The sequence below is a fragment of the Gossypium hirsutum genome, chromosome A03, assembly GCF_007990345.1.
Source record: "Gossypium hirsutum isolate 1008001.06 chromosome A03, Gossypium_hirsutum_v2.1, whole genome shotgun sequence".
Classification (NCBI taxonomy): domain Eukaryota; kingdom Viridiplantae; phylum Streptophyta; class Magnoliopsida; order Malvales; family Malvaceae; genus Gossypium; species Gossypium hirsutum.
In genome coordinates, this window is record NC_053426.1 from 94245822 (window position 1) to 94258740 (window position 12919).

General features: G+C 28.4%; 1 long non-coding RNA gene across 1 annotated transcript; it reads right to left on the reverse strand.

Moving 5' to 3' along the window:
- Positions 1 to 810: 810 nt before the first annotated feature.
- On the reverse strand, positions 811 to 1375 carry LOC121219954 (uncharacterized). Its single transcript, XR_005917007.1, has 3 exons — positions 1212 to 1375; positions 997 to 1116; positions 811 to 842 (listed from the first exon to the last, which is right to left on the reverse strand). It is a non-coding gene; the product is annotated as an uncharacterized lncRNA (long non-coding RNA).
- Positions 1376 to 12919: the final 11544 nt, after the last annotated feature.

Here is a 12919-nt window from a genome sequence, read left to right on the forward strand (position 1 = left end):
ACCCAAAGTGTTTCCTTTTTTCGATTAGGAGTTTCATGAGAAGGGTTTGATGGTACCTCATTAGGAGGGATATCTTCATTCTCATTGCTATTTTCATCAGAATCACCAAATCCCTCATTAGGTGTATCATCTCCCATAGGAACCCCACTTGGAAGAACACCAGACGAAGGTGCCCATGCATTCTCTCCAGTGCACATGAAAATTTGCTCAAATAATTTAAAAGAAATCAGAAATAAAGTAAATTATGCTAAATCAAAGCAAGATAGGATCATGAATTAGTAATGTCTATCACAGAACTCAGATCAAAAGAAATTATTAAGCTGAAACCTATAAAAAAAACACTAAAGAGTTTTCCAAACTCAGATCAAACTCAGATCAAAAGACATTATTGAGCTGAAACCTATAAAAAAGCAGTAAAGAGTTTTCCGAACTCAGATCAAACTCAGATCAAAAGACATTATTGAGCTGGAACCTATCAAAAAAGCACTAATATATACACAAGTATATATGTAGGTTCCATATTTCATATTCTCCATAGACTGGTAATATTCAAATACAAATAGTCATGGCATGGTTGAATCTAGATTTTTTTTAAATCAAACTTCATATAGCAAAGACTTACTTGGACTTTTTCTTCCAGGTAGTCGACACCTTGGTTGTTTCACAATGTTCTTCAAGGATTTATGATCACTTTTATTCATACGTTTAAGAGAAGGAAAACAAAACAAGATCAGTTTTAGACACACTGTACAAAAAATACTACTAGAGAAGCAGAACCACTAAGAAACATTCCATGATAGATAAAATTACCTGATTAACCATCTCCAGCTTGTGTTGCACACCTGCAATAATTAATGATAATTAGAAATCCACTATGTATGATCATCTAGGAAATAAACAACACAATAGACAAGGGTAAAAACTAGATCAAGCTCTCCATAACAAATATCATTAGTAAACTATTTAAACATTAGTACATATTCTACAATCTATTACATGTGATTGTGCCCATAGATGCATTTGACTTCAGAGAAAGATTGCCAGTGAGCCCTGCATTCGGTAGAACCCCAGAAAACCTCCTAGCTGATTACTGCTCCAATTTTTGTCTCACCCCAACTACAAGAATGCAATTTAGAGATTAGCCATATAATAACCAAATAACAAAACCCCTCCAGAATAAAGGACAAAAATGGCTGTATATTAGAACAAACCAGGTGGAAGAGTTCTAGAAACAGGTGCTCTAGGACGTACAAAGGGTGGAACATAAAGGCAACTCTGCACATCATAAGGAAGCCTAATGGTAAAGCACTTGCTACAACATAAATGTCATTTGACCTCATAAACGAACAAATAGAAACATTATTAACAACAAAAAAAAAACTACCTGAAAGAAAGGATGTTGAAGGGCCTCGCAGCAGTTGGCCTTCTGCAAGGATCCAACGAACAGAGAGACTAATCTGGCAATGAATCTTCAGTTGGAGTGCCTACTACACTGCAAATTTTGTAAATTTCATCTGTTTCACTGCACACATAATAGTAATGAAGGGTTAGCATCAATCCTGTGACTAACCAGGAAAATATCTAATATTGCCACAAATTAGAAAAACATATTTGAATATCATCTAATAACTACAAAAATGCATGGTAATGTATGGTCTCGAGAAGAAACAAAGAATATGGGAATGAAAAGAAATTACTTACAGAGAGCATCAAGAAGAAATTGAAAGACTTTGCGCTTCATAGGCTTGTCGATTGTCAGAGGAGTTGAAGAGCTTTCGCAGTTATCTGTCAATAAATTTGGTTATTTTCTTCCCAAATCTGAAAACAAATAAGATTGGGGAAGAACTTAGGCCAAAATTTAAAGGATAAAATGGTAAAATGATATAAATAGAAGTATGGGTATTTTCCCAGTTGCCTTTAACTGCTGCTCTTTGCTTCAGTCCCGTTTCACTGTTGCAGTGAGATTGAATTTCTTTTTCACTGCACTGGACTGGTGAACCAAGCAGCAGACTAGTGAGGTTGAGTACCCCAACTGTACTTCACTGGTGAAAAAAGCTCATCCAAAGGCAGCCAAGTCCCTTACCGAGCATCTTCTCTGACAATGTACCTCCATATAATACCTTCAAATCATTCACCAATACATATAATTCATCAAATTAAACCAAAAAAAAACCCCAATTAGTTAAAAGTGAAGAAAATTGGCACTACGGAGAGATGTCGAAGAAGTTTATTATGAGGCATAAGGCTTTGTGCATGAGGCGACAGTATCGCTTCCGAAAACGATATCAAAGAGGCTATTGAGAGGGCAGCTCTGAAGCCCACCTTGCTGAGCTTGAGACTCATGTTTTCAAGAGGTCTTATTTCTAGTTAAGGAACAACCATATTTATCTAGGGTTTTTATTCAAAAGGTTACTATGTAGTTTTTCTATTAATTTTATCCAAAAGTACTTAATTATTATTTGAACTTATTTGGCATCCAAAAGTATTAACAATGTTAGTTTATATTGACATGGTACTGATTGTCAATCCAATGGTAGCGTATAGCAACTTCTCAGAATACCACGTGGTGGATAAAAATTTAAAATTTAAAAATCTTTAAAATATATAAATTAATAAAAAATGTATATATTCTTTTAATTTGTACACCAATTTGTTCAAGTTCATTCTAAATATATTTTTAATAACTTTATATATATTTTTATTTTTATAAAATATTAGTTTATTTATATTATTATTTTTAAATTAAAAAATATAAAATTTTAAATAATTTTAAAATACATAAATTAATAAAAAATATATAAAATGTTTTTTACATCAAGAATGACCCTAGTTTCATTGTAGATGTGCATTTTAGTTCTTTTTATATATTTTTATATATTGAGTAAGTATTTGATACATTGGCAGTGTACTTTTTTTTATCCCACAAACAACCTTAAAAAATTAATACGTTTCTCTTTTTTTTTAAATATTTATGTTTTAATATTTTACTATACCCCTGTAGGACACTTGTCAAACCCTTGATCCTGCTGACAGTGTCCCAAATAATTTTCCTTAGATATTTTTATATAATTTTTAAAATTTTAAATTAATGTATTACAAAGTTTTATATATTTTTCAAAATATTATAGGTGTTATAAAAAAAAAAGAGATGGAGAGAATAAAGAACAAAGAAAATATGAAAGCAATAATGTAACGCCCTTAACCAGAATCCGTCACCAGAATAGAGTTACGGAGCATTACCTGAGTTACCGATTTATTTATCAGATATTTTATTTCATCTAACGTTCATATTTGGAACCAATTAAAATCAAACATATTGTCCCTTAATCGTACTTTTTTTTCTCGACATGTTTTACTTGAATTTATTACTCGTCTCAATATAGTTAATTTCCTTATATCAACGTATCAAAGATAATCACATATTTATATGTCATGATAAATATCATTCTCTTGCCATTTCTTCATAAACATAAATCAGATAATTCATTATATCGATATTTCATTCATTTAAAAATACAATTCAAGTTACACTAACTTACCTCGTTGCTTGTTCATGTTTATAATTTCATTAATCTGATATCTTTTCTTTTCCACGTTCAAGTCTCGTATTCGAGTCATCCGGATCTCTATAAATTAATTTGATCGTTGTTTTCATTTATTTCATGTTCTAATACATTCAATTAATGATCTAAATAAAATTACCATTTTACCCCTAAACTTTTAATTAATGACGATTTCATCCTTAGGCTCAAAAAAATAAAATTCTTGCAATTTAAACCTTATTTCCAGCCATTATTCTCATACAAATTGATAACAACCCATGAATTCTATAAAATATCAGAATTTTCCATAATTTCAACACTTTTCAATTTAATCCTTAAAACATGTTTTTCCCCGATCTTGAACTATAATTTCATTCAATTTTGCAATTTCAAATAATAAAATAATCCATTTCATGCAAATTTTTCATTTCTAATATTTTTACAAAATTTCCCATAAAGTTTTACTTTTATTCAATTTAGTCCCTGAGCCTAAAACATGCAAATTAGTCATGCTAGCTGAATATTCATACATATTTTCCTCCTCCTCCTCTCCATCCCACCTCCTTAATTTATATACCATGCTACAAGTAACATTATCAATAATTTCACTATTTACTTATATGTATATTCAAAGTTGTCCATTTGCGTCATAGTCACTAAATTATTTATATCTTGAGCTAGAGAACTTGAAATTAAGATCCGCTACTTTCCATGAAACTAGACTTACGTATATTCTTACCATAAAATTTTCAAAATTTTGGTGTAGCCAATAAGTACAGTTTATTCTTTAAAGTCACCCTTATTCTGCTGTCTGACAGTTCCGACCCTTCTTTACTAAAAATTAATTATCTCATTGTACAGGATTCAGATGATATTCTCGTTTGTTTCTATTGAAAAATAGACTCACTTAGGATATTAAAAATATAACTTTAAGAACCTAATTATTTTTCTCCAATTTTTTATAATTTTCCAAAATTAGAACAGGGGAACCCAAAATCATTCTGACCTTGTCTCACAAAATTTATTATATCTCATGATTCACATTTCCATTGCTTACACGGTTTATTCTATAAAAACTAGACTTAATAAGATTTAATTTAATATTTTATTCATTCTCTAATTATATTTCTACAATTTTTGGTGATTTTTGAAACTTAGGCTACTACTATTGCCCAAAACTGTTTTAGTGCAAAATGTTAATTATTAAGTTTATAACACCCTTATTTCCTTTATCTACAATATTTCCCACCACTTTCTCTTATTTCTCTTCACTAATATATCAAAACATAGAACCATATATAAGAAAACTACTTTAGCTTCATTTCCATGTTTTTTCAATAATATCAAACTTAAAAATACATGGAAATCTTGATGTTCTTACATTGTCTTATTGTTTCCAATCTTTAACTTGATTTTCTCTCTCTTGCAGCTTCTATTTCTTGAATCTAACTTGATATTCTAGCTTCCCATAGTCTCCTTATTATTTCTCTCTCTTGGTAACCATGGAAGTTCTTTTGATTTCTAGGTGAAAATGGTGAATTTTTGGTGAAAGGAATAAATTGTAAAGAATGAAAAGTTTCTTTCTTCTCTTCTCTTCTTTCTAACGTGGGATGCATGGACAATGATGGATGGTGTGTGTGTGTGTGTTTTTTTCCATACACACACACACACACACACACACACACACACACATATATATATTGACTAAATAAAATAATAAATAATAAAATATCTTATTAAAATATTAAATAAATAATAATTATCTAATTAAATAATTATAAAATATCACCAACATCATCATTACTTTATAGATTTCACTCTCTTCCAATTGACCATTTTGCCCTTAGTGATCTTTTAAAATTTCATTCTTGAGTCATCACTTAATTTGGTAAAATTACAATTTAGTCCCTCATAATTCTTCACCTATTCAAATTGGTCCTAATTCATCAAATTTCCTTGGTTTCTAGATCATTCCGTCCTTAAAATATTTGCACTATTAATCCTTTAAATTTTTCATAGTTACACTTTAATCCCTCAAATTTTGAGTATTTACTCTTAGGCCACAAAACTTTTTCACTTTTACAATTTAGTCCTTTCTTGAATCAGTATGTCATAATATACTTCCCAGTGACATAACTCAATTTTCCTCTTCTTGTTACTTTATTTTCTTATTTTACTATATTAAGGATAATATCTTACTGTAGAAATTTTCAGGGTGTCACAAATAGAGAATGTACTTTATTGATCAGAAGGGATATTACAATGCTTCATTAGAGTCTCTATTTATAGGCATAAGAAGTATAAAATAATTAGAGATCTAATTCTAATAACTATTAGAATTTAAAGTGCATTAAAACTTTGTCTTGATCATGATAGACATCTACTTAATAAGATATTCATAGCACTCCCCCTTGAATATCCATTTGTAGATAATGTGCCTCGTTAAAACCTTATTAGGAAAAACCCTGTAGGATAAAAAACCTAATGAAGGAAAAAGAGTATACAATCTTCTATTACAAGCTACCTTGTTAAAAACTTTTACCAGGAAAAACTAATGGGACAAAACCTTGGTTAAAGGAAAAGAGTACAACTTGTTTTTAAACTCCCCCTGATGGCAACATTACATTACATCTTTGAGTCGACACATTCCAATCTTATGTAGTAGTCTTTCAAATGTTGAAGTTGGCAATGCCTTAGTAAAAAGATCTGCTAAATTCTTTCTAGAACGAATTTTTTTAACATTTATATCACCTCTTTTCTCAAGATCATGAGTGAAGAATAATTTTGGTGAAATATATTTCGTTCTGTCACCTTTGATATAACCACCCTTCAATTGAGCTATACATGTTGCATTATCTTCGTATAAGATAGTTGACATCTTTTCTTGTAAAGGCAAATTACATATCTTCTAGATATGTCGGGTCAATAACCATAGCCAAACATACTCTCAGCTTGCCTCATGTATTGCAATTATTTCTACAGGATTTGAAGAAGCAGCAGCTAATGTTTGCTTTGTTGAATGCCATGATATGACAATACCCCCACATGTAAATAAGTAAATAAATATCTTGTTTGAGATCGACCTTTATGTGGATCCGATAAGTATCCAGCATCAGCATAGCAAACTAATGTGGATTTTGAATAATTTGAATAAAATAACCCCATATTAATAGTTCCTCTAAGATATCTAAATACATGTTTAATTCCATTCCAATGTCTACGTGTTGGAGAAGAACTAAATCTTTCTAACAAGTTTACATAGAAAGTTATATCAGTTCTTGTGTTGTTTGCTAGATACATATGCCTCTATGGCACTTAAATGTGGTACTTTAGGACCAAGAAACTCTTCACCATCCTCGCAAGGACGAAATTGATCTTTATTCACATTTAATGATTGTACAACCATTAGAGCACTTAATGGGTATGCTTTATCTATGTAAAACTTCTTTAATATCTTTTCCATATAAGTTGATTAATGAACATGAATTTCATCTTTTAAATGTTCGATTTGTAAGCCAAGATAAAACTTTGTTTTTCCAATATCTTTCATCTCAAATTCTTTCTTTAAACAATTTACTATATTTTGAAGCTCTTCAGGAGTTCAAATAATATTTAGATCATCAACATAAACAACAATTATCACAAAATATGATCCAAAACTTTTTATAAAGACACATGGCCAAATTGGATTGTTTTTGTAACCTTTTTTTTAACAAGTATTCACTAAAACGATTGTACCACATACGTCCAGATTGTTTTAATCCATATAAACTTTTCTTTAATCTGATCAAACAATTTTCTCAAGAAACTCTATATCTTTTTGGGATTTTAAATCCTTCAGGGATTTTCATATAAATTTCATTATCAAGTGTACCATATAAATAGGATGTAACAACATCCATTAGATGCATGTCAAGTTTTTCACGTACTGTCAGACTAATAAGATACCTAAACGTGATTGCATCCACCATAGGAGAATATGTCTCTTCATAATCAATGCCGGGCCTTTGTGAAAATTATTTTGCTACAAGTCGAGCTTTATATCTTACGACTTCATCAATTTCATTTCGTTTTCACACAAATACCCATATATATCCTATCGGTTTTACACCTTTAGGTGTTTGGACTACAGATCCAAAAACTTCACGTTTAGAAAGTGAATACAATTTTGCTTGAATTGCATCTTTCTATTTTGGCCAATCTTTTCTATTTTTACATTCCTCAATAGATTTAGGCTCAGGATCCTGATTTTCTTTTATTATTTAAATAGCAATATTATAAGCAAAATTGTTCTCGACAACTACATTTTTTTCGGTTCCATGTTTTTCTCGTATTAACATAACTTATTGAGATCTCTTTATTTTCATCATTTTCATTTTCACTTTTAGGTACCTGAATCTCTTCTTGAGTTTTATAATTAGTTATGTCATGGGTCTCTTTAGGAACCCCTGCCTCCACTATATGACCATATTGAATGTTTGCTCCTTTACTTTTATGAGGATTTTTATCTTTGGAACCGATCGATCTTCCACACTTCAGGCATGGATTACTTTCTTTTGCATTAACAATTTTCCCTATTAGGACATCAATTCGTATTGGATCATTTTCAGCTGGTATGTGAGATTTAATGAATCTGGTAGTTGATTTGTAAAATGAATCATCTGTTGAACTTTTAGTTCACATTATTTTGTACGAGGATCTTAGACATTGATAATTCATTTCAAGTACTTTATTAATCTAGCTTTTTATCCTCTCCCCCTAATGTTGGGAAAATTGGCAGCTCATGTCATGATTAAATCTCGAATTAATAACTCAAAAATATTATAAGGAGACTCATATAAATATACATTCCCAATCTTTTATTATGACTTATCTTTGTGTGTTGTGGTGGAGTAGTTGGAATATATACCGCACATCCAAAAATTGTAAGATGGGAAATATTTGGCTCTTGACCAAAAATCAATTGTAATGGAAAATATTTATAATTTATTGGCTTGATGCGTACAACATGTAAATAAATCAAATCTCATACTGAAATGGAAAGTTTTGTTCTCATAAGTAATGATTTAGCTATTAGTTAGAGGCATTTGATAAACAATTCAACTAAATCATTTTGTGTGTGACCATGAGCTACAGGATGTTCAATTTTTATCCCAATTGACATGTAATAATCATTGAAAACTTGGGATATAAACTCAACAACATTAGCAAGATGAATTGTTTTAATTGTATAATCTGAAATTAATCATTTAAACAAACAATCTCACAAACGACAGGTTGCGAGTTGATAACGCATGTGATTATTTTGTAAATGCATCTACCAAAATCATATAATATCAAAACCATCCACATGGTGGATGAATGGGCCTATATTCATTTCAGAAATGTAAGACATTAAATCTCAACTTTAGCTAGTGAGTTTCTAAGAAATTTTCATTGAAAACAAGCAACAAATAAGAATTCTTTAAATTAAAGAATCTTCTGGTTCTTTAATGAATGTCCATATGAATTCTTAATTAATTTTCGCATCATATATGATCCAGGATGGTCTAATTGGTCACGCCAAGTAGTAAATACATTTGTATTAGTAAACTTCTAGTTTACTTTAACATGTGTTTCAATTGTACTAAATTGTAACAAAATTGATAATTTTATTGTCATTCTTTTTATTTTGTATCAACATATAAATACTATTGTGACATTTACTACTGGAAAAGTCTAAATCAATGTGAAGTCTATAATGCCACTAAGTCAATAAATAAATATAGTTTTCAAAGAATTATATGTAATATTTGCTTCAGGGAATATGTCAAAATCTTCAAATATAAGGCATTTGGTCTAGTGGTATGATTCTCGCTTACAGTGCGAGAGGTCCCAAATTCGATTCAAAATATAAATAACCCAATCCTCTTTTGATTCATATGAAATATAATATTTTCCTCATTCACAATCTCAATATGAGATCCATTATGAATATCTTTTAAAACTAATTCATTAATCAGCACAAACTTTGTGCTTTTTAGATATTGATATATTAGCTCTTTTAGAGCTTTAAACTAATTTTGTACTATCAAATATTAAAATATATTTGTTTATTTCAGTACCAAATAAGATAAATATTTTCTATCTGTAATGATAAAATTCGTTACTACATTCACATATCCTTCCTTAAAGAATATTAACAGAGACAATATTTGGGCATACACCACATATGTGACCAATAATATTTCATATCATATTGATAACATAAGTTATCTTTACCCTTTAAAAAGTTATCTTGAGAACTCTCATTTTTCTCATATTTATTACTATGTTCCCACTTTTAGTGGTCCATGAGTATATCTTTTATTTTCTTTATGTTTACATTCACTCCAGGGAATGCAACAACTAGACGGACTTATAAACATCCCAATAGATTCTTTATTTCATAATCACTATAGCAAACATGCTTGAGATTTCAACTCAAAATCTATCTATTCATGTTGTCATGATTAGTCTCCAATTATAGTAAATATGATATAATAAATAAAACATAGTAAAATATACCTGAAGATCTTTAGCATCATCATCACCTTGACTATTATCAAGAGCACTATTACAAGTAGTAAAACAACTTTGTTTTCGTAATAACATTTACAATGTAATAGTAAAAATCATTTAATAAATAATTAAAATTTTCATGTACGATGCTTGAAAATTATCTGATACACATTGTATCAAATTTCAATACCATATATATGTTATAAAATTTTATCTTGCTCTAATAAAATATTTATAAGTTCAATTTAAAAGATTTCATACAATCATTCAATATTAGCAAGTTGATAAGGCAAAATAGATCCTATCAAATTTCCTTTTAATCAACAATGGTAGGTTAATAACACTTTCCAACATAATTTTAATAAAATTTTAAAAATAAATAACAAAAAAAAAATTAAACATAAAATTATTATACATAATATAATTTAATTAAAAAAAGAATCAAATAAATAGAAAAAAATACCATATTAATAGCTAACATATCTAATCAATAATTATGTCTTTTACATAAAAAAAATTAACCTAAAAAGACAAAAATCAAACATCATCAGAATGTGAAGTATATCAAATAAAAATTAATAGTAGTCATACCTTAATTGAAAAAGAAAATATGGTCGAAATATAAAAGTTTCTTACCAAATCTACACTTAACCCATGCTTGTACAATAAATCAAAGATCGAGAATAAGAACTATAATCCATTCTGAGATTGAGGGTCTGTTCGCAATGCTTAAAAAAACACTTCTGGCTCCAAAAGCACTTTTGGAAGAAAAGCTGTGCTAAACAATCTGCTTTTGGCTAAAATTTTTAACTTTTCAGAAGTGCTTTTGAAAAGCAATTCTGAAGAGGAGAACCTAAAATTTTTAGCTTTTCCTCTCCCAAAAACACTTTTAGTACTTAATTACTTTTTCACCCTCCAATAACATAGTACTTTCCTTTTTTTTTCTTGGTGCTTAATTACAAATGTATTAAAATCATTAATTAAAAATAAAAAAATATTTTTTAAATACTAATTACAAATATTTAATGGTTATATTTAAATATTTAAAATATAGTTTATATATTCTAATTAAATTTTATAAATAATTAATATTTATTGCTTAAAAATATTTAAAATTTATATTTCATATATTAAAATATTAACAAGTTATAATAATTTTTTTATATGTTTACTAAAATATAATAATATTAATTAATTTAAATATTATTTAAATAAATATTTGTTACTTGATAATAACATGTCTAAAATGGACATTTTATTTCTTAAAAGTAATTTTAGGCAGCAATGCTAAATACTCAAATTTTAAACCAAACTTTTCAAAAGCACTTTTCCACAACACTTCTCAAAAGCACTTTTCAAAAGCATTGCCAAACTAGCATTGAGTCTTTCAACATCCCGAAGATGAAGTTGTAAGGGTGAAAGTTTAAGGTGAAAAAGAATTTGATTTGTGGGACGACTTCAAAAGATTTTGAAAAAAAAATAGAGAATCATTGTGCTAATAATGTGTTATAAAATAAAGAGAGATGAAGAGAATAAAGAATAAAGAAAATATGAAAGCAATAGAGAATGTACTTTATTGATCAAAAGGGATATTACAATGTTTCATCAGGGTCTCTATTTATAGGTATAAGAAGTATAAAAGAAGTCAAGATCTAATTCTAATAACTATTAGAATTTAAAATATATTAAAACTTTATCTTGATCGTGATAGACATCCACTTAATAAGATATTCATAACAATAGGCTTTTTATATATTTTTAATTGTATATTTTTTATATTTTTATAATTTATAAATTTATAAATTATAACTTTTTATATATTTAAAATAATAACCTAAAAATGATATTTTATAAAAAATTAAAAATTAAAATACATGAATCTACTAAAAATACATCTAGAATGAATTTGAACAAATAGTGTTCATATTCATATGTCTAGATTTGGGAATTTTTTTATTAATTTATATATATTTAAAGATTTTTTAATTTATATCTGTAACATGCCATACTAAGGCTGCCACATGTCACCACCGGATTGGCCATCAATGCCATGTCAGCACAAACTAACGGTGTTGGTACAGATGTACTAACTTGGATGACTAAATATAAGTTCATGTACTAATTATGTCTAAAAAAATAATTCAGATACCAACTAAGTACTTTCGGATAAGTTTAGGGGATAAAGTACATATTAACCATTTTTCAAAGAACTCGAGAAATTTTAGATTTTCTCAAGAAAACTGTATATGATTGGAATGGTTTTGAGAGTTAAAAGCTAAAAGTTAGAATGGTAGGGTTGCAATCTCTTCAAGCTTTTTGATTTACTTATTTATTTTGTATGATTTTTAAAGTTTAACAAAAAAAATTATAATGTTATTATAATCAAGTTTAAATTGAGATAATTTGTAAATCTTGAGGGTTAATTTCTTTATAATCATAATCGAATTGATAAAATATGTAATCAATAAGGGCTAAATATGTTATTATACTAATTTTAAAACTGTCACATCATCAATCTGTCACAGACTTAATTACACTTAAAGGAAAAGTACCAAAAAGAACAAATTTAATTAGTTGGGTGACTATTTTAATTTTTTTTTGTAGTTGGATGACCAAAAAAGAAATTTGACTATAGTTGGGTGACCGCTGTAGTTTACCCAAAATACATTCATAAGATAGGAACTATAAGATTTGACTCCAAGACATTATGGTCTTCATAATTTTAACTTTACCATTTCAATCAAAGCCACATTTAGTTTTTTATTATTATTATAAATTTTATACATAAAGTTTGCCAATTACATCGTAGATTTGCTATAATATAGTATAATTGATGC